The sequence below is a fragment of the Schistocerca piceifrons genome, chromosome 2 (assembly GCF_021461385.2).
Source record: "Schistocerca piceifrons isolate TAMUIC-IGC-003096 chromosome 2, iqSchPice1.1, whole genome shotgun sequence".
NCBI classification, from domain to species: Eukaryota; Metazoa; Arthropoda; class Insecta; order Orthoptera; family Acrididae; genus Schistocerca; species Schistocerca piceifrons.
In genome coordinates this window covers 375,026,667-375,048,836 of record NC_060139.1, presented here as the reverse complement: position 1 = coordinate 375,048,836, position 22,170 = coordinate 375,026,667, and the positions used below count along the sequence as shown (strand labels likewise).

Below are 22,170 nucleotides of genomic sequence, written 5' to 3'. Positions count from 1 at the left end.
CAGATCTTAATAATATATCAAAGTGGTGTAGAGATTGGCAACTTGCTTCAAATGTTAAGAAATGTAAAATTTTGCACTGCACAAAACAAAAAAACATAGTATCCAGTGACTGTAATATCAGTGTATCACAGTTGTGATTGACCAACTCTTAGAAAAACCTAGATGTAATACTTTGTAGGGATATGAAATGGAATGATCACATAGGTTCAGTTGTGGGTAAAGCAGGTGGTATACAGGGAAGTGCATTCAATCTATAAAGAATATTGCTTATAAATAACTCATGCAACTGGTTTTAGAATATTGCTCAAGTATGTGCGACCTGTACCAGATAGTACTAACAGCGGATATTGAACGTATATGGAGAAAGGCAGCACAAATGGTCACAGGTTTGTTTAATCTGTGGGAGAGCGTCACAGAGATACTGAAGGAAATGAACTGGAAGACTCTTGAAGATAGAGGTAAACTATCCCGAGAAAGTCTATTAACAAAGTTTTAAGAATCAGCTTTAAATTATTACTCTAAGAATAAACTACAGACCTCTATGTATCGCTCACATGATGATCGTGAGGATAAGATTAGAATGATTACTGCATGCACAGAGGCATTCAAACAATCATTCTTCCCGCACTCCATATGTGAATGGTACAGGAAGAAACCCTAATAACTGGTAAAATAGGACATCCCCTCTGCCATTCACCTCATGGTGGTTTGCAGAGTATAGATGTAGATGCAGACATAGACTGACCTTCACAAAAATGAAAGACACAGTCCTGTAAGTAGTTCATCAGCATTTTATAAAAGTCTGAAAGAAGCTAAGCTGTTCAAAAGAATCTGCATCAAGGAGATGATGTTGGTATGCCTGAAGGTACCAAGATTTTAGATTCCAAGTATTGGCCAGAAATTCTGTGAAATACCTGACATTCAATGATGCCAAAATTAGGGAGTTAGCCTGCAAATTTGACTTAAATGAAGTAGGAGCAATTTGTGATTTCCATAAAGATCATCAAGAAAATAAATTCCCAAATATGCTACTTCCTTTGAAACACACTTCGGGCACAATTGCAATATCTTCTAGTGAATGTGAAAGGGGTTTTTCTTAAATTAATTTTGTAGTTACTTCATCTAGATCATCTATGCTTGTATGGCCAGCTTCTGCAGTGCTATTCATCATAATTGTAGGACCTCCTCACACACAGTTCAAACCACAAATATGTGGATTCATGGCTGCTCCAAGGTCATCATTCTGCAGCTGATAGCAAAAGCAAGCAGCAATCTAGAAATGATGAGCATACATCACAGGATATGTTAAAAGTGTGGAAGCTACTGGAATAACATCTTTGTGACTACCAGCACATTTTTTCTCCCAGAAAAGAAGCACTGGTTAACCACAGTAAGTAATCTCATTCTCTGAATAGGGATTGCTGATTTCTCAAAAGATAGTGAGAAGTGAGAGAAAATACTAGATGCAAACAGATCAATGAGTGGAAAGAATAGTATAAGCACAGTGTGAAAGAACAGGAGTTCTATTTCCATCCCTGTATTCCAGTATATAATTTTCGTTTTCAGAAGCTTGACATGTTTTGTATACACTTTTTTATTGTGATTGGCCAAATTATGATCCATTTGCAGAAATACTTAATTTTTCTGTCTACATTTTACATTACAGTCTTTATTTTACTTTATTGGTTCAAATATTTTGATCAGGAACATTCCTCTATGTGAGATTTGGTGTTAAACATGAAGTATTAAATTTTGTGCACTTAGGAATGTCATTAAAAGAAAATCTTTTGATATTTTATTACTATTTGATACTTATTTTTACAGCAATGGTGAAGAGAAGAATCTTTTTTCATTCTTTCTTTCTTTCTCTTCCATTTTTACTGTTGCCATATTGCTTGTGCAGACATTTCTTCAATACTTGTTTGTCATTTTCTCTTTTCTACTTGATATGTGTGTTTCAGAGTGTTTGAGAATGCTGGTACATCATCTGGATTAGTAGGATGTATACGACTCCTCCAAGTGGGAAGGCATCGTATCAGACTTCATGAAGGTCGTGATCCACATGTGATTCACACTTTTGGGCTAACTGAATGTAGGCATGATCCTTGTGCTAGTATGCCTTGCTTCCATGAAGGGACATGTGAACGTCTCAGTGTTCATGACAATCATTTTTCTTGCCATTGTCAGCCTCTTTACACAGGTGTGTATGGATACATTTGCAACTTATAAACTCTGCTAGTGACTGTAAGGAACTAATTTCAGTTTACTTCTGTTATTTCTTGTGGAGTGTGACTTGATGGCTAAGTACCTGCAAATCCGTAGCTATATGAGTCAGTCCTCAGTTGGTTCTAAGATATCTCCTGCACTTATCACTTCTCTTTCACCTCTGTCAATGCTTTTGTAGTTTGGAGTCCACATAAAACTGGCTGCGTAAGTCAGTTCATGTGTGTGTGTTTGTGTGGTGTGTATGTGTGTGTGTGTGTGTGTGTGTGTGTGTGTGTGTGTGTGTGTGTGTATGTGTGTGTGTGTGTGTGTGTGTGTGAGAGAGAGAGAGAGAGAGAGAGAGAGAGAGAGAGAGAGAGAGAGAGAGAGAGAAAGAGAGGAGAGAGTCCACAATTGTAAACTGTTCTCCAAAGTTGATGTGTGGAGATGGATCCATGGAACAGGGACTAAAGAAGTCTCTAGATGCTGTCAACTGAGCAGTTGACAGCATCTAGAGACTTCTGCAGTTTCTTCTTCATGCGAAAATCTCTCCACATCACCTTTGGAGTACAATCTGGGGAGGTCTGCGTTTTGACTGTAACCAGTCACCAAGAAACGTGATTTGTGTGATATAGACTGTTCTAGTTTGATTGACTCCCATGACTTGTTTCAACTAGGATTAGGTGTAATTTTCATTCCATAGATCTAACATGAGGAGGTCCTGTATAACATCTCATATAAAGAAAAATACAACAAAAACAAAAAAAGAAATTTGGTAATGTTCCTTCCAAAAATCCTAAGTAAATAGTTCTCATGGATTTGGAATAAGTCAAAAATCTCAAACATATTTTCATACAAGAAATAATACCAAAATTGTCACAAACACACAAATATACAAGGTTTGTTCAGAAAAATATGAGAATTTTTGTTTTTTGCACAGAATTTTATTTTTTCATCCACTTCAATATAATCTTCATTAGATATAAACAATGGAAACTCTACATTGGAATATCAACAGTACAGGGGAAAGATAGATTATTCATCACTGTAGAGGTGACATGTTGAACTGCAGACAGGCACAATGAAAGGACTGCAAACATTTAGCTTTTGCCCAAAGCATTCTTCAGAAAAGAAAAAACAACTGCATTCACACAAGCGAGCACATCTCATGTACACATGACCATTGTCTCCAGCAGCTCCAGCTGGAATGAAAATGCCGGTTGGAGTGCCCAGAGACTGCAATCATGTGTGCGTGAGGTGTGCTTGCTTGTGTGAAAGAGTGTGTTTTTTCTTTTGTGAAGAAGGCTTTGGCCAAAGCTTAATGCAGTCTTTTTGTTGTTCCTGTCTGCAACTCAACGTGCCATCTTTATGGTGAGTAGCAATTTATCCTTTTCCTAAAATTGTTGGTACCCCAACCTAGACTTTCAGTTAAGTGAGTCTTACATATAATTAACACTAGATGATGACTGTCATGTATATTGTCTTTGTATCAGATGGACCAACATATTTTAAAATTGTTGTTGTTATAGTTTTTGAGGCTAACAGGAGGGGTCCCATCTCTCTGCATTGAGCTTGGTGAGCTGCCATTAACGACCCAGCAACAACTCCTCACAGTGCATACAAGCTCATATCCATATGACTTTCAGCTCTTAGCAAGGGTTTGAGCTGACTGCTACTCTTGTTGACTATGTGGACTTCCATATACCAGTCTACACTGATGAAAAGATGCAGGGGGCAACCTTGGCTGATTTTCAATGTGGGTCCTCAAAATCTGTTAACTGAATGTATGCTCCATTTGGATATAATTTATACAAGACCTTGATGGAATTGAAGCAACTGATAATTATTTAAGCTACAACACTCCTCATGTACTCTGACTCCCAAATAGCACTCTGATCCATTACATGAACCAAAAAGTGAAACACACCATGTCTGTTAGGAATACCTGAGCATCAGGTACCCAACAGAATATCACTTCCTACCCTAGAGGATGTAAGTCAATAAGGATATTCTTAATGGGCAGGACCTGTTTCTCAGTTTAACAGATTCAGCAGCCAAGGACACATGCACAGTACCTTCAATACTGCAGTATATTGCACCATTGCAAGCTAAGTCCTTAATGTTGAGAAACAGTATTATATGTCAGAATGAGAATGAATGGCTGCAAGTGAAACATACTACCCAGTTGTCAGATGGCTGTAGGCCACTTTAATTATCATCTGGGCTGAGGCTAGTGTCATTTGGTTGGTTGCTAAATTAGTATATTTGTGTCAAAAACAAGCACATCTCTTTAGCCATCTCAGTTACAGAGAAATTTTTGTTAGGGTTCTAAGAAATATGTATATTCTTGAAACATTTTAATATTTGTTCATTATAAATATCAGTTCAGTAATTAATGTTTATTATGTAGATAAGAATAAATATTATCTTTCTTTTTCAACTGAATTTTTATTGTTGGTCTTACTAAACATGTTTCTCCTAATCGTATTAGGCACCTTCAGTGGTTTTTGTATATACTATTCTTTCTGTATGCTCATTGGCTCTCATGTAAGCACATGATGAACATAAACTAAATGTTATGCATTAAAGGAAAATTCATTCAAGAAAACTATAAAATTGTGTGATAGAATTACCGTCCAGTATTTACCTGTAGGAGATGAAATATTGAGTACTGCCAATGGAGATATAGTATTACACAGCAATATCCTAACTTTTAATACTTTTGGTTAGTTCCTTTCTCAGGAAAAATGAAATAATCATGTGGCATTGGTGGCAAGGAGACCCTGTCTGGGGAAGTTCGGCTGCCAGGATGCAAGTCTTATTTCAGGTGAAGCCACATTGGGTGACTTGTGTTTTGGTGATGATGAAATAATGATGAGAACAGCACAACATCCAGACCACAAGTGAAGAAAATCTCCAACCCAGCCGGGAATCGAACCCAGGCCAGCTGCAGGGTAGGCAAACAGGTTACCACTCAGCTAAGCAGACAGATCCTTTCTCAGCATAGGGAGAGGGAGGAAAGTTGTCATTCAGACCCCCGGATGAAAACCATTCACCTGTTGTAATGATAAGGGGATGCAAAGATCTTTTTTCAAATTTCATTCCACATAACCTTGCTTGCTGTACAATGCACTTAATTTGATGAAAATGCCAGTGGACACACAAAATGAGAGACACAAAAACCACTGAAGATGGCTAATACAGATAGGAAAAACATATTTGGCAAAAACAATGATAAAAATTTGATTTCAAAAGGTAGATTGTATTTGTTCTTATCTACATGATAAATATAGTTGAACCTGAGGAACAGTGTATTCAAATATTAACAGTAAACAGTAAATTTACATAAATATGAACTAGCAGTCATATATAAATACTATGTAAATAACAGACTCGATAAGCAGCTGTTCTCTGCAAATAAAATAAAGTAAAATAAAAAAATAAAAGTTATTAATACATTTTTTTGGTGTAATGAATCCCACAAGTGTTCTTTGTGTTACTTAATGTGTAGAAACTATTTTTACATGTTTAAAATAGTTGTTCCTCTCTTCTGTTGTGCTACTTGACCTATTCCACATCCCTGAAAATTTTCCTTCATGATGTAATGTACAAAACCATAGTGGAATAACTGAATCTTAATGGGAGGCCACTTACTTTTCAAATTTTGTTGAAATTTAAGACAAGGAACCCATGCCACAGTGACCAAGAAGGAGTGTGTTGGTTTATTACTGCTTATATATGTGTGCTCGACAGATATCATACTCCAGAATGACATGTTCACTCTAAAGCAGAATGTGTACTGATATGAAACTTATTTGCTGATTAAAACTGTGTGCCAGGCTGAGACTTGAACTCATTACTTTATTTTTAATTTGCCATAACCAATGAAGAACAGTAGAGGGACATTTTTACAGTATAATGTACATTATAAGAGAAGGAGGGGGAGAGGAGAACAATCAGGGCTATACATTCAGCAGCCGGTGAAGCCCAAGGGCAGGAGTCATAATTGATATCTAGTCATGGTGCCTCAGGACCTGATGCAGGGTAAGAGTGGGAGGGAGTAGGAATAAGGTCCATTACACCCTAACTGGACAGGGCACGCATAAATACTCCACAGTTTCTGGCAACTGGGTTGTTGCTCCCAGGTGGACATTCTGTAAGTTGCACAAAAAGCTGAGCCCTGATTTGTCACCATCGCTGTAGAGATAGCTGAGCATCCAAAATTTTCCCAGAGTATGGTGTTGGTTTTGGGAGCCAGGAAGTTAGGTTCAATCATTATTGGGGGGATGTGGAGAAATCAGGCAACCATCTATGGGCTGAGCTCCCAAATGTTAAGAGTTGATGGGCATGTGAGGCGGTGGGTTTGCTCATCAAGTTGTTGGCAGGCAGCACACTGTGGGTTGTCAGCTAATCCAGATGTATGGATCTTCTGTCATATTGCTCAAACATATATGGGGAGGTAAAATGGATGAATATTGTCCATACATTTGACCAACAGATCACAGGGTACTTCCGTTCAATGATGTTACATGACACCTGACATAAGAGGGTGAGAAAGATATCTTTGGCCATAGGTGGATGCGTGGTCAGGAATGCAAGATGCACATGACTATAAACTGCAAGGAAGGTCACAATATGTGACGAGGTATGAATGTGACCAATTGGCACTGGTGGCAGGGTGGACACCAGCATGAGGACATCCACCATTCTATGTGTGATGGATGCTCTCAGACCAGTCCATGGTTTCCGTGTCATTAACATATACAGAGCATCAGACCTCTGCTGAATACTGAGTATACTGAGTAGACCAAGTCCTCCATGTGGGCGGAGGGGGGGGGGGGGGGAGGGGAGGTAAACATTGCATATCGGACCTTAAGGATCATTCCTGCCATCAGATAATATTCAAAGGTCACTTTCAGATCATGTCTAATTGTGTGCAATAAGGATAGGATGTGTGTAACATGGCAATTGAGGTAGACAACCCACTGAAGAGGGTTGAGATGGAAGAAGATTGTTGTAGGTCTCAGCTGCAATGCACACCAAACATTAGTGGCCATCATATGGGATGTATTGGGGGGTGAAGACAATGCCTGGGTACTTTATGGTCTGCACCCATGGGAAGAGGACTAGTTTGTCACTGGAGAGGCTGCATCCTATTGGCAGGGCTGCCAATTTATTTATGTTCATTGAACTAGTTGCTGCTGCACCAGATGTCATGATTGCTTCAATGGTCTGTCATGTTTGGTGTTGTTGTAGCCTGACTCACATGAATATTGATTTGGGGTTCCCAAGAGGAGTTCCAGTTCAAAGTTATATAGCAGGGTCAACAGTGAATAGCCTCGTGGGGTATATCACCATACTGGAACTGGACTCATTAAGCAATGGTTGACTTGTATGTGGGAGTTAGCACTGTCATATATGCCACATATGATTTTAAGGAAATGGGGTTGGGAAACCCATCGGAGTCATCAGAGAGAATAGGAACCCACAATGTACTTTGTCATTTGTGTTGTCGAAGTTGATTGTGACCATAGCTGCACAGAGCCAGTATGTCACACCCAGTGCTACCATACTCTGAAATTCACCAGCTGGTGGCTGCATAGTCTCCTGACCACCTGGGGTCATCTGTTTTAGTGAAAGGACCCAGGGATGAAGGGTTGCCACCAAAATGCGGGCAAAGATTTTGTAGTCCTCATTACAGAGGATTAGCAGGTGGATAGGAATGATGCTGCCTGGACAGAGTCAGGAGGGACAACATAGCCTAGTATGAAAAGTTCTTGAAACATGCTGTTCCATCTTGGGACCTTTAATATCTGGAAGGCACAATAAAACTTTATAGGCAACATGTCTATAATAGGGTATTTGTTATTGGTATCCTTGTCAGTAGCAGCCACCACCTCATCCATGGTTATCTGTTCCATCAATTCGTTATCCTCTCTGTCATGGACAGTGGAAGGGATGTAAGACAAGACCTGCCCAGTTACTGTCACATTGGCAGTCTGGCACTGTAGATGTTCCAGTAGTGATCGACAAAAGTGGTGACTATTTCAGATTGTTGGGTGATGGTTTGTGCCAGTGGCATGAAGGTTTGGTTATGAACTGTCATCGTGGATCATTGGTTGTGATATGATGCGTGGTAGGTATCTAGTGGTCCAGTGAAGTCTTGGAGGATGGCATAATAGTAGTTAGTTGTGTGTCAGCACAATGTGCTTCCCTCATCACATCAGGGTTTGCCTTAAGGAGGCCTTGGCACACCCTAACCACCACTCTAAAGTCATTCTTTAGGTGAGAAGTCATTACTCACAAGTTTTCCAAGTCTCTGTTATGTGACATTGACATCCCGTCTCCTGGAGTTGGGTGATGTTCATTTTTCATGGTGTGTGACGATCATATACTGTTTGCGATTTGAGGAGAGTCATGTAGATGCATGCACTGTGGTGAGAGAAAGCCAGCAGTCATAGATCAGCATCTTGGACATCAGACACTAGCTCCTGGGAGACACTTCTCTTGCCATGTGTCAATGAGCCAGAGGTCTCGGACAATCAAGCAGAGCTCTTGACAGGTTTTAAAGTGAGACACCTGATCTTTCTGTTGTAAGAAGCAGTTGAAGATCCCTCCAAATATAGAAGTAGCATAATGCTGTAATAAAAATAGGGGGAGGGGGGAGAGATGTTTCCAAAGTAGAATATGGCTCTCACCTGCTGGTGAGTGGAACTGTGCAGAGCATAGATGTTGATGATTTGCATGTCTGTAGTGGTGAAGGCCATGCCTCATCCTGTTGGGAGAATGGTGAGATCCATAATGAGAATGCCTTCACAAACATATGCAACCACACCCCTAGCAAGGGGGTATTGGCAGAGGTATAATGTACATATCTGGCAATGTGAGGTAGAACAGCTAATTGTGCTTTTTGTAGGAGTGCAGTGTCAATGTCAAATGACCAAATCATGTCTCGCAATATCTTCACAGGCAAACTGATGTAGTTGGTATTGATATCTGCAATGCTGTATGATTGGTGGTGCAGTGAGGGTAGGTTCGGTATCACGTTGCTGGGAATCGAGAGCAAACAAGGCGGTCATAGACCATTCCATCCAGCCCATGAAGTTGTAGCCAGGGTATGGTTAGGTTGTGGCTGTGAAGGCACCACTCCAAATGGGGGTCATGGTCCATTTCTACATAGAAGATTGAAGTCTTAGCAAATCATCCATTTGCTCTAGTGGTTTAGGGTGTTCAACTGAACGAAGAATTGTCCAAAGGGTCAGACACATCCTCTGGTTCTACAACCCCTGCACTTGCTGGCCATTTGTTCATCAGAGACAGTGTTACATTGATCTCTTTGACACATGGTCATCATCCATGGGAACTGCAACCAAGGTGTCATCAGCAGGAGAGGGACGCTGATCTGAGACTGTGCAACATCTGTGTTTTTGGCACTTGGGTGACCATTGCTTCTGCGACTGACTTTCCATGTCAGAAGACAGGAGCAAATCCCATGGTTCTGGTACAAAGCTTGTCACCAGTACTGTCATTTACGTAAACTCTATGTTGTTATCTGAGGGATGATAAGCTTTCACTAGTGGTGGTGTCAGTGGCGTCAACAGAGCCATTTTGTTGCCGTGGATGTTGTACGACAGTTATATAGGTGGCATCTGCTAAGGACGCTAATATAGGATCAAAGTGGTGGTGCAGATTTGTGGGGGCAACAAGAGTCGTCATGTAGGAGACTGGAAGGAACATCGGTTGTGGTGCAGGTATCACGTTAGAGGCTGGAAGTTTTGTGATGCCCTTCCTTGCTGCATTCTGAGAAAGTCCAAGGTTGGCCATGGTAAATGATGACCACAAGGCAGCCACATATCTGAAGGTAGGCTAGCACATTACGTCAGAGGTCTAAGGTTATCTGGTGAATGGATTGAGTACCAGGTATGTTCACAATTGTGCCCAGTGCTCAGCTACATAGCCATGAATGGTGCCATATGGATGGAAGGTGTACATGATGTTGGCTGCAGAGAGTTCAAACAGCAGTTCAAAGATCCAAATTGTCCACATGCCTAACCCTGCATGTTTGTCCATCACCAGCCCAACTTTACCATCAGTGTGGCAGAAACAGAGTCCCTACTGCATGTTCCAAAGGATGTTATCACAATTCATGTCATTGACAGCTTGAACATACACAGAGCTGTTCAGTAGAGATAAGTGGATGCCCTCAATGTCGTTTGTTGGGATTTTGGCTGCATCACAAAGAAAGCACTCTACTTCAAGATCTTTGGACTCACATAGCCATTGCAGAATGTGAAATGGAGTATTGATTTATGGAATCTGTTCACCATTGATCTAGAGCACAAGACAGCACACAAATAACGCTATAGAAGGTAAACGAAACTAGCATGTGCACTCCACAGGTGGAAGTACAGGATGTCCGTTCCACTCAGCTGCTTAAACCAGACTACTGACTGAGCTACCCAAGCATGCTCATGACTCACCAGTGCCAGTGCCAATGCATCTCCTACCTTTCTAACATCACAGAATTTCTCGTGTGAAACTTGGGTGTTGAGCACCATGGAAGAAAGGATGTTGTGGAGACATGGCTTACTGTAACCTGGGTAATGTTTCCAGAATGCAATTTTCTTCTTGAAAAGGGCTGATGAGTTCATTTTAGCCAAGAGTTTGGTCAGTTAAGCATAGATTTAGGTTTCTTAAATGAGGTTTCTTTTTATTGGAATTCCTACACTTCCTACCTTAGTGCCCTAGGGGCTATGAAAGATTTTAAGATGACAAATGATGTGGCGGAAAGAGAAATGAAGTTAATGGAAGTTTTCAATAAACTAATAACAGCCAATGAAGAACAAAAATAATTAATTTTGTGAAGTGTGCAAGATCACCAGAGACAATACCCTGGTTGCAAAGAAAACATATTAGAAAGAAAATTGAACTAAATTGGTGTTGATTTACACTGCATTCACAATTTAGGCTGCAATCATGCACTTTTTATGTTCTGTTGCTTAGCAATACTTAAATTTCTCCCATTTAAATAAGTTTAAGCATATTTGCAAAACATATATCAGTAGATTTTAATTGTTTATTCCAGTATAAAATACCCACACTTTTTTCAGTATGTAAGCCTTATTTAAATATTTAAGTCCATTGCAGCATGGGATAATATTAATTACTTGTAATGAAATTAAATTTGTCACATTATCAAAACATGTCAAAAGTAAAAATGGGGGGGGAGGGGGGGGGGGGGGGAAGACATGTGCACTCAATCCTCGTAACATTTTTATGTAACCCCCATATAAGAACAAGCCTGTATAGAATCAGTGCTTGACCAAATAATCCTTCAGTGATTTGAAACTGTTTCCATCTATTACTATTTTCATGAATTTAGGAAATGCATTATACAATTTGATGTTGGGTTGGAGCATGCCCTTACATCTTGCATTTGTCTTGTGTTGTAGCTGTGCACACATTCAATATGAGTGACATGTGAATGGTTACTGTTTAATTTCTTTTTTACAATAATTATGTTTTCTAGTACTTTTATGTAAATACATGGAAGTGGCAGTATTTTATTTTTCCTAAATAATTGCCTGCATGATGATCTTTGATCTACCCCTTCTGTTAGTCTAATAATCTTTCTCTGTAATCCAAATGATTTCAAACTTGGTCCACAATTTCTCTTAAGTGCTACAGCAATATTAAGTGAGCATAATCAAAACATATAGTCCAAAGATTATTGTCCAATGTAAACTTTCTTAGTGTTTGTACAATTTGAAATACATTTTCCTCAGTTTTCTGGTTATGAAGTCTACATGCATAGCTCATTTCATCTTCTGTTGTTTCTATATACCAAGATATATTGTACATTCTGTTTTTCCAGCGTATACCCATTTATTTCAGTATGAGGACTAGCTGGTGTCCTCATGTGGATGGGGAATATGTCCACTGCAATGGCTGTTTTCCAAATTTATAAACAAACTGTTAGCATCAAAGTACTGTACCATATTCTTTGTGAGGCCTTAATGTTATTTTCAAAGGTTTCTTTGGTATTTCCAGTAATTAAGATCCAGGCGTCCTCCACAGATTAGTTTAGTTTTCTGTTACTGCTGTTTATACGTACATCATTTACAAATAGTTGTAGGCGTGTGTCCCTGCATAAGTTAATTAATCACAAAAAATCAGCTGAAATTGAGCATGTGAGAACAAGTATATTCAGTACTAGCACAAAGTATAATGTTGACAACAGAGTTATTCAAATAACTAAATTACTACTGGGAGCATTGAAATGATCTCAACAATTAATAGTTCTTAGAGAAAGTCACTTGCTGATACGACAACACTAAATATAAGAATGAAGCCATGAGTTGCTGTTAGAATAACATTCTATAGTGCTGACTCACCCAGAAAATAAACTGTACAAGTGTTCCACATGAGTGTGGGACACAGAACAAAGTCTCTAACTGGTCACTAAATATTCACCAGCTCCAACATGAAGACTGGGGATGATAATGTCTCTCATGGGAGAAATTTCCTGGGCAAATCCAAAGCCAAAGAAATGAAACACATTTATTAAGTGAGCACACTGACTGTGGCAGGCAGGAGCTCAAACCCCTGCCAGTACCCACATGGGTAAATGCAGTAGCTGGTCAGAGGGAATGTCTTGTGGCACAGAGCACTGTTTTACATACTGAGCTGTGTTGCTGACATGAAGCAGCACACTGGGAGTGAGTCTCAATTCTTTGCAATGAGGGTCTCAAATATGAAGTGTACAGCCAAATGACATGTTCGTCACGACACGTGCTCCTATGTTGTCACCATGAAGGAAAGATACAAACTGAAGATGAGATTACCCCAGCTGAATCCTAGCCAGGTCTGGAGCTATTGTCTTGGTCCTGGTAACCTGTGACTGTAGTAGATGGGTATCCACTCACATGCCTAAATTGAGGGTTTTGGGTGGAAGTAGGCACATGGAGAAAGAAACTCACTGCAATAGCAAATGGCTGTAGTGAAACAGGTGCATAAGGAATGGGGACAGTATGTTAAGATCAATGTGCAGTGATGGTCTGTCACATAGTGAAAACAGGATTAGACTTGGGTCCTTGGGAAACTCATTCTTTAACCACTATAAGTCTGACTGGTGGATATTGACTGTGCCACTTACTTCATGCATTATAGTTATGAACTGTCCCCCTCCTCCCCCCCCCCCCCCCCCTCTCCTTCCATGGAAGTATGACTTAATCCAGTTACATGCTGCTCCCCTAATACCACAATTCTCAATTCTGAATGTTACTAAGTAATTCATCATGATTGATGGTATCAAAGAGTTTTGATACATATACGAATGTGCTTTAGGTATGTTTCTGTCCATCCAGTGTTTGAGGCATTTTGTATAGAAAAGATAAGATCACTGTTTTGGTTGACAGGCTTTTATTTATTTATTTATTTATTTTTGCTAAAATTACATTGTGGTTCATTTAGTATTTCATACTTATTTAAGAAATTAGACAGTCTTTTATTTTAAAAAAAAAGACATAAGGTGTCCTAGAGTTTTTGAACATACAGACAGTAGAGAAACAGGTATATCGTTAGATAGTTCTTGGCTTCCTGATTTATTTAACAATTTTAAGCATGTTGGAAAGTTACTAGTTGAGAAGGGAAGGTTCAAAAGATAAGTCAATGGTTCAGAGATTATGTGTGTACATTTTATACAACAAAATCTGGTATATTATCTATTCCTGATAAGTGTTTAGCTTTTAGTAGCTTGGTTTCTTTCTGTGCTTCCTACATATTTGTTGGACTGAGAAATATTGTGTTACCTAATTCTTAAATTTTTGATGTCAGGTCTGTGTAATGTTTATAGGTGACGTTTTGCTCCCACTACATTTACAAAATAACTGTTAAACACAGTAGATACATCGTTTGGTTTGGTGATAGTTTGCAAATTTTGATTAAATTGTGTACTGTTAATTTTCATTTTGTTACATCCTGTTTCTTTCTTTACAATATTCCAAACAGGTTTCATTTTATTTGGCATATTTCTGATGTATCTGTCATTTTACGCCATTATGCTGTTTTTATTACCTTCCTCGGTATTGTTTTACAGTTTTTTAAAATAATTATCAATTTCAGGTTTTGTGTGCTATGCAGGAACAATTCCAATGTATATGATTTTGTGATACCTGAAGTGACCTAGTTATTTATGTGACTGGTTTTTACCTGCTAGTTTTAAGTGGAAATGCTACATCAAAATTATATTTAATTTATCAAAAAGATATTGACTTTCTCAGATATACTTCCAATACAGTAAACTTGCTCCCATTACTTTTTAAATAATAATTCCTAAATATTTTGATTTCTACATCAACATCATATTCTGCAAGCCAAGCCACGTAATGGTGTGTGGTGAAGGGTACTTTTGATGCCACTAACTGATCCCTCCTTACCTGCTCCACTCATAAATGGTGCATAGGAAGAATGATTGCCAGTAAGCCACTTTCTTAGCTCTAATTTCTTGAATTTTTGCATTTTGATCATTTTATGAGATGTATGTGTAAGGAAGTAGTATGTTGTCCACTTCTTCTTGGAAAGAGCTCTGTTGAAATTTCAGTGTAAATCTCTCCATAGTGCACAATGCCTCTGTTGTAATATCTCCTACTGGAGTTTACTGTGCATCTCTGTAACACTCTTGTACCAATGAAACAATCCCATGACAAAACAAAGCACTCTTCATTAGAGCTTATCTCTTCTATCAGTCTTAACTGGTAAAGATCCTAGATTGATGAACATTACTTAATAATTGGTTGAACAAGTACCTTGTAAGCAACATCCTTTGTGGATGAGTTAATTTCCTTAAGATTCTTCCTATGAATCTCAGTCTGGCATGTTCTTTTCCTGCTGTTTGCTTTATGTGGTCACTTCACTTAAGGTCACTCGGGATAGTTACTCCTAAATATTTTATGGAGATACCAGTTGTAGAAGTATGAAACTGGAATTTCCATGTAGACACTGCAAACTGTCAGTGTAGGGCCCATGAGACCATGTCTGTAGTGCCATTTGCTTCCTATAACAGCTGATGGTGAAAGTCAACACACAGTAACCCAAGTTCCATACATCGAAATCTGTTTCAAACCCATATACATGTCGAGTTTTGTGCCTACGAACTATGTTTTGCAGACAGTATTGGTTTTCTGTTATCATTTGAAGAAAACTGCTGCAGAATAACATCAAATGCTTGTCAAAGCTTTTGGCAAACATGCTCTTGGGAAAACACAGTGTTTTTAGTGCTTCAAAATATTCAGAAATGGTGATTTTGACGAGCATGGGAAACCACGGAAAAAGTCAAAAGACAATGAATTGCAAGCCTTATTGGATGAAGAAGATACTCAGACTCAACAGGAAATCTTAGAACAATTGAATGTGATGCAGAAAGCCATTTCTCTTTGGTTGAAAGCTATGGAAAAGGTGCAGAAAGTGGAAAATGGATTCCACAGGAACTGAATGAAAGACAGCAAGCAAATCAAAAGACCACTTATGAAATCCTGCTCACCAGATACAAAAGAAAGTCATTTCTCCATTGAATAGTGATAGGTGATGAAAAATGGATATGTTTTTAGATTTCTAAGTGTTGTAAATCATGAGTGAATCCAGGCAAACCACTGTCATCCACTGTGAGACAAAATCGTTTTGGAAAGAAGACAAGGTTCTGTGTATAGTGGAATCAGAAAGGTTTCATCTATTATGAGCTGCTACAACCTGGTGAAAAAAATGCAAAACAAATCATGTTGCTCCATGATAATGCCCCATCACATACCCCATCACACACAGCAAAATGGGCCAGGGAAATGATCAAGCCATTCAGCTTGGAAGTACTAGGACATGCAGCTTATTCTCCAGTCCTGGTGCCATCCGATTATCATCTATTTGCATCACTGGGACATGGTATCACTGAACAATGCTTCAGTTCATGTGAAAATGTACAAAAATGGCTTTTCATACTTCTACACTTGGTACTGTTTCCAACAATTTGTCATCACCACTGTACTTGTACAGTAGTGGATTTCTTTTCCTATGCATGCACAATATGTTACATTTATGTACCTTCAGGGTCAACCACCAAAGCCTGCACCATTCGTTAATCCTCTGCAGATCATTCTTCAAATCGATACAAGAGTGGCATGTTGTCTTCTGTCTACAAGGAAGTCTTGAACCCTGTTGCAAATTTGGTCTGGTTCTCAGTGAACTAGTTTTTTCCCATTAAACAGTAGTGTAGGACGGTATCAAATGCCTTTCTCAAGTCAACGAACATGGGCTCAATCTGAATGCTGTTATCTATAGTGTTTTGAATCTCATGGACGTTGATAATCTTGTTGATCACCTGTAAAGTCAAATCTCGCAGAGGAACAAAATGAGCTGAGTTTTGCAAGATCTCTGTTTGTGGAATTCATGTTGATTTGTATAGAGGAGATTTTCATTCCCCAAAAACATCGTAATTCTCAAGCACGAAACATGTCCCATAAACCTGGAACAGACTGACATCAATGATATGTGCATATGTCCTATAAACTTTATTGGAAACAGGAATGACCTGTGCATTTTTCAGTGAGTAAGTACTTTTCATTACTTCAGTGATCTACAATAAACTGCTGCTAGAAGGGGGGGAGGGCAAGTTTTTTTGCATAATCTTTGTGGTATTGTGGAATCTTACAGGTACTGTGACTGGTCTTGATGCATTTCCACTGCTTAGCAACTGTAACTGCTATTCTATTCTGTGATTGGTTATCTCAATATCTGCCATTTCGGCATTCATATAATAATTGAAAGGAGGGGCCACTATTTTCCACAGTGGAAAAAGTCCAGAAGACCAAATTCAATATTTTGGCCATCTCTCTGTTATCTTCTGGTTTGGTGCCAATATGGTCATTGAGTGAATGAATCGAGGATTTTGAACCACTTACTGATTTTAAATAAGACCAAAACCTCTTAGGATTATTACTCAAATTGGTAAACAAAATTTTACTTTCAAAGTAATTGAATCCTTCTCTCATTTCTCTCCTTATGCTCATTTTCACTTCATTCAGCTTTTGTTTGTCAGCTAGGTTTCGACTTATCTTGAGTCAGTGATGAAGCTCTCTTTTTTTAATACAGCAATTTTCTAAAACTGCTATTAAACCATGGTGGATCTTGCCCATCCCTTAAAACCTGATTCAGAACATACTTGTCTAAGGCATACTGAATGATGGTTTTGAATGTTTTCCATTTCTGTTCTACATCTTCATCCTCAGCACTGAGTATTTGTTGCTGTCTACTCAAATACTCTGCATTTTGTATTCTGTCATTCTGGCTAAGCAATATTATTTTCCTACCTATTTTAACATTCCTTGTAAAACCTATAGTCATAGTTTCTATCACATCTTTATGACGTTCATACCTCCCTCTTCATCAAGTGATTCAATAATTTCAGGGGAGTCTGTTTGTTACTAGGAGACCTAAGACATTACCCTCATGACTTGGTTCTCTAATTATCTGCTCAAAGTAATTTTTGGACAACACATTCATATAAATGTCACACAAATCCCTGCCCCCTGCACCAGTTTTGATGGCATAAGTCTCCCAGTTTATACCTGTCAAGTTGAAGTCACCTCCTATTACAACAGCATAATCCAGAAAACTTTTAATAAGATTCTGCAAGTTCTCTCTGAAGTGCTTTACCACTACCACTACAGCTCCTGTCCCAGGTGGCCAATAAAGGAAGACAATTCCCCCCCCCCCCCCTTTTTTTTTTTTTTTTTTTTTTTTTTAACTTAACTTGGATTAATTCACCTACAGAATCCATGATAACCTCAGTAGATATTTCTGAATCATGAACTGCAGCAAATAAACCAGCAGCAACTAACCTGTCTTTACAATAAAGATTCCAATCCAAACTTAGGATGCCATTGGTATTCACTTCCGGTTTAGACCAACTTTCTGTTCCCTATTTGGACATTATAACCTTCAATAAGCAACACTAATTCTGGTGTCTTTCCTTGGATGCTCCTACAGTTTGCTAATATCATATTAACCTTTTCTATAGCTGATCTGCTAGGACAGACATTCTCTGAGAACATTGTGGCCAAAATAACTTTGATTTTGGCAGGCAATTCATCCTGATCCCATGGGGGGTGTTCTTTAATTGAAAAAAAAAAAGCATGAGCTTGCCACATATAGTATGTTACACTTGTAGCCACTTCCTGCATGTAGTGGATGCCTGACCTATTTTGGGGAATCCTTTAACTCTGTACCTGATAGTGGAGACTGAGAAATTAGCATCTGATACCATCACAGAAGGTCTGCCACTCGAGTCCAGACCAGAGTGACTGTAACTGACTGTGGGTATGATGTTACAAATAGTCAGCTTAGCCTGCACCTCAAGTGTAATGCTAGTTGTCTTCACCAAATCAGCTGTCTGCCAAAGGGAACCAAGGATGTCCCCAGACCCCAAGCAGTAGGTGTCATTTGTGCTGTCATGTGCCACCATTTGCAGCCAATTGTACAGCTGCTAGCAAAGGCTCTTCCATCTTATGGACAAGACCATACTGCAAACATACTGAGTGCACATTGGCACTCTTTTCTACCATGCATGCTATTTCCCTGAGGGGCTCCACTACCTGCCTCATGCTGGAGCTCTCAGTGACTACACTGGATAGTGCCTCATACCTGTCGATAAGATGTAAGGAACCAACCATGCTTCTCATTCCCTCTTTCACTTATCACCTAGTAACAAGCAAGTACACCATTGTCCACCTTTCACTCTTGAGTGAAGATAAATTGATCAGATGTTGTGTAACAACCTGACCACCAGGGGATTCCAACGCCACCAAGGGTGTTGAAGGTCCTGTTATCAGTGCCCTGATACCAGCACAGCTTCAAGCAATAGCCAGAAGCCTGTCAACCATGGTCAACAGTCTGCAGCTGTTTATGGACTGCAGCTAATTCTTCTTGTGTCCACTGAGAAGCACAGCCCCTACCCATATCATACAGTGTAGAAAAAGCTAATAGTATCTCAGAAATACAGACAAAGCACTGAAGAGTAACTGAGGAAGTACAAACAGACCCCCCCCCCCCCCCCCCCCCCAAAGAGAAAATTATCTAAGTGTGGCATTACTGAGTTTGGAGTGTACGCAAAACATAACTGAGAGAAAAAACAAACTAAAATCTGCTGTGCAGAGGTCTCACTGTTCACTTCTACTCAGAAGTAAGTTAGACTAGCACTAACCTAAATGATGTAAACAAACTATGTGCAATCGACAAGCTACTGCTAATTCCACCCTGCTCCAAAGCCGGAGGTCTGCTGTATATTTACTGTTTGCAAATGTTGTGAAATCAAGTAACTGAAGCAACACTAGCTACTTTTGCAGCAGAAGATTACACTACAGCCTAAGCTCACTCAACAAAAATACACAGATGCTTACAACAAAAACATATAGCACTACCAAAACTGGTAAATAATCAGATACTATTCTCTTTTCCTGATCATTGTAAGTTGTGCCCTTGTAGGTGCTTGTCAGTTGATTTGCCTTATTACTTTCGGTGCGGAAAGTTATGGTTTGGCCATAGTGATCTCTTAGTCTAGTCCTTACTATTTCTGCTTGAAAATGTTCTTAACTAGAGTTATTGTTATTTTATATATTGTGAATTTTCTATTACAAGTTTCTTGTGTGGGGGAATGTCTTGTGATTTATGAGTTACAAGCGAACAAGCAATTCAATAACTCTGTTCTTACGTTATGAGCTTTGCTAAAGTCAGCACTGAAATCACCACAGATGAGGATGTTAGGTATATTTTTACACTTTACAATAATGTGTTGTCCATGTGTTGAAGAAAATTTTTTATGTCTCCTTCAGGAGATCTGTACAGGCAAAATACAGTAATTGTTTCGGGTGATGATAATTCTGTGGTTAATGTTTCAAAACCCTTCCACCATTTAGCGTCTTTAGTTTTTCTAAATGTTTCCAAACTATTCCTTTTTTGAGAAATATGCAGTTTCCACTACACTGGAAGTGCTTTGTATATTTGTAGGCTGCCAATTCATGTTCACTGTCGGTAAAGTATCCTATCTTAACTAGTACTTCTTCAGACACAGTACAAAAGCATCAGTTAGCTCATTTGAAAGTATTATTTGCAATTCCATTAACCTCTTGTGTAGGAACTGAACATACTGATGGAACAGTTAAAATAATGGACCTTTTTTTCAGGATTGCTTGGTTGAGCACTTATCTTTGCTTTGCTTTCTGACTCCATTGGCATGTAAATCATCACCCTCTTCACTAAAAATCAGATTCCATTGTTTCTTTATAACTGCATGCACATCTCCCAGAACTTAACCAAAAATTTTAGAGCCCAACCTATTCACATGCAATCCATCATGTGCCGATCAGTAAGTAATGACATACACATATACGACTCAGTTTGCAATACTCTACCATTCTAATAATAGTAATAAAAAGAAAAAGAAGAAGAAGCTTTATTTGTCCATAGTAACTTTACAGTCTTAGACATTATCATTTTTGTTCATTTACAACTATGATACAATGCCATACGTTTAGTGAATACACACAACAATTAGGCCTAAATTAGATACTATTATATAAACATTTGCCACCACTGATATACTGCACTGTACAAAATAGTACTATCAGAAATAGTGTTCAGAAATCTTTGAGTGGTAATTAAATACTTTTAATTATAAACTGTTTCAGCTCATCCTTAAAAGATTTCCACAGAAATGCTTTATATTATTTGACAATACATTATAAATTGTCTCCAGCTGCAAGTGAACTGTGATCTGTAGCTTTTTGTTACTCAGACTGTTTTTGGCTCATTCACCAACATTCCATTTTCTCCTAGTGCTGTATTAGTGTAACGTGAATACTCTCTATTTTCATATTACACGTGTACTATATTCCAGGCTGTTTTACTAACATTACTGGATCACTTATCTGTTCAGTTTAATATTGTGTTTATAGTGTCTTCAGGTATCTCCTGTATGTTTTCCTGTTACATTTGTGCTTTGTTAGGAAGTACTACAATTTTGTGTCTCTGAACAACACATATAGGTCCTACATATTTTCCTAGAATTCATAGATTCATGTAGGAATTTTAGATTCTTTATACAATCTGATTTCTTTAATTTTTTACTATTGTGTGTGCCCAATTAAAACTATGGTTAAATGTTTGTCAACATTTAGTGCAATGTGCTTCAAGGATATGTTTCATTATACTGACATGTGTAGCAATATCCAGAGGTACAATAGTTCCATGCTTTCATTTAATTCTATTTTATAAATTACTGATACTAATGCTGTACATATTCATCTTCTCTATTCATTCATGTATTTATAAATTTTGTGGAAACATTAATTGTCAGATATTATTTTTCTGTTTGCTAATAAATAACTTTTTCCTCTGTGTGTTAATTTAAATTATTCTCCTTCAACAGGTCAACTTTGTGAAGATAGAATTAATATCTGCACATCTAGTCCATGTGTAGCAGGATCAGTTTGCAAAGTTATTCAAGGTGGAGGATTTACCTGTGAATGTCCGTCAGAGGCAACTGAAGGACAGTGTCACAAATGTGAGTATTTACCAGAAATTAGAGCAAATTTGAAAATACAAATTAAAATGGTAATAAAAGGCTGTACAGGTATTTCTTCATTTTATTATTTTTTTTATCAAGTATCTGTGTTTATGATTCATCTCTTGAACATTGTTGAGATTCAGATTTTACTTCCATGTAATATCTTCGGCTTCTATAGATATCACTATGCACATTTTCTTCAAGTCAATTGTTAGTAGTTCTCTGTTATTCTGCATGCAGTGAGGTGTGAATGAAGTTGTTCTGTGCCTGTCCTCTTAAACCACATCCCAACAGGTTATGGACCCAGATTACACATTCAGCAAAACTGACTTTTTTGATTGCACAAAAACTTGAATTCA

The 22,170-nt window shown here is 38.5% G+C and overlaps 1 pseudogene; it reads left to right on the top strand.

Moving 5' to 3' along the window:
- Positions 1–22,170, top strand: part of LOC124775409 — a 362,017-nt pseudogene that overhangs the window by 204,721 nt on the left and 135,126 nt on the right.